We start from the raw sequence: 2,028 nt of genomic DNA on the forward strand, positions 1-2,028 counted from the left end.
ATTTAGAGTAAGGAAGTTAAGGCATAGAGAGTTTAGATAACTTGTCCAAAGTGCAAAATGCATAACATTACAATAAAAACCCTTAAACAGATCTTTTTCCAGCTTCTCCAATTCACAAACCCAGACATATCAACATATATAGTGGATTAAAAATAGAACTACCTCCATTAATAAGTAGATTCTATCTCCTGACTCCTTGATCTGGGCCAGACGGTCAGCAACTTGCCTCATGTTGACCCGTAGGGGGCTGAAGAAATATTGTGTGGACTTCTGAGGAAGACTTCAGGAGGTGCTGAAGCTTTAAATCTCACCTTTTTACTTCTCTGAGATTTCCATGTTAGGAAACCTAGGTTAATCTCCTTAAAGCTGAAAGATCTCAAGAAGGAAAACGACCCAAATGAAAGCCAACAAATGAGTAAAACTAATTTGGACCATTCAGCTATTCTAGCCACCAGTGACTGCAACCAAAAGAGTGAGCCTCAGTGAGACCAGAAGCATAATCCTGCTGAGCTCTGCTCAAATTACTGACCCACAGAATTGTGAGAAAATAAAAGGTGGTCGTTTTAAGCAAATATATTTTGAAGTAGCTCATTTTATAGCAATAGATAACTGGTAGAGTGTATGATACTATCATTTGATTAGGATTAGCTTGATGTTTCTTTTTACATATCTTTTAACTTTTGTGAGTCTTTAAAGTAGGTTTATGGTAGACAGTACATAGTCGGGTCTAGTTTTTTAAAATCAAATCTGACAATCTCTGTCTTTCAACTGATATGTTTAGACTATTCATATTTAAAATGATTATTGATATAGCTGGATTAAAATTTACCATCTTTGTAACTGTTTTCTATTCATTGCATTTGTTCATTGTTTTTTTCTCCTCCCCCATTTTCTGGTTCTCTGGGTTGAATTGAGCATTTTGTATGATACTATTTTATTTTCTCTCTTGATGTATTATGTATACTTAAAAATATTTTAGTCGTTTTCTGAGGGCTTTCAATATTTATTTTAAAATAATAGATTAGATTAGATTAGATTAGATTAGATTAGATTAGATTAGAGAGACAATGGACAAATATCTGTGAAAGTAAGCGTTGGCTTTTTAAAAACATAAACAAATTGACAAACCAGGGAAAAGAGAGGATGCAAATAGCATCATAAATGAAAGCAGAGGCATTACAACTGGCACCACAGAAATATAAAGAATTGTAAGAGACTACTGTGAACAATTATATGCCAAGGAATTGGATAGCTTAGAAGAAATGAATAAATTCCTAGAAATATACCTCCTACAAAGACTGTACTCTCAGGAATAAGCTGGTAAAATAGATAGTTAAGTCTCTCTAGGGAGAAACCGTGAGACGTGTGCTTTTGCCTGCTCCCTCTGCACCAAGCCCTAGGGGATAGCCATGGCGAGTGTTTGGACACCCATTAACTGCTTCTTTGTTTGCTAGTCTTTTGGTTCTCTTGTACACAAGTCTCCTTGGCTTTCAGAGTTAGATATTTTGAGGGCTGGTCCCTTGGGTGGGAGTCTTAAAAGTTGGGGCACTAAATGAGGTCCAGACCTTTTCTTCCTCAGGAAGAAGGTGGGCTGGTGGGTGGGGCGTGTGCTGGGTTGGTGGTGGTGGTGGTGGTTGGGAGACCAGTGGATCTCAGCCTCTTTTGCCTCAGGGAAGCGTTTTCAGGGTATTTTTCTGGGAGTTTGCTGGTTACATGTATAGAGTGCCCAGCTGTTAGTTTCTGGATTTTAAAATGTAGGCCACACATTCAAGTGTGTGAGTGGAAGGAGGAGAGTTCGGGAGTCTTCTATGTTGCCATCTTGGTTTAACCATATATCTGTGCTCCACTTACTAAGTGCTGATTTGACAAATTCGTAACACATGGAAACAACCTAAGTGTCCATCAGTGGATGAATGGATACACACACACAAATATTATTCAGCTATGAAAAGGCGGACTGAATTCATAAACATAGAGGGCATATTACTTGTTGCCAGGTGCTGGAGGATAGGACCTGGGAGGGTTTCA

Source organism: Pteropus medius, unplaced genomic scaffold, assembly GCF_902729225.1.
Source record: "Pteropus medius unplaced genomic scaffold, Ma_sr-lr_union100, whole genome shotgun sequence".
In the NCBI taxonomy this organism is placed as follows: domain Eukaryota; kingdom Metazoa; phylum Chordata; class Mammalia; order Chiroptera; family Pteropodidae; genus Pteropus; species Pteropus medius.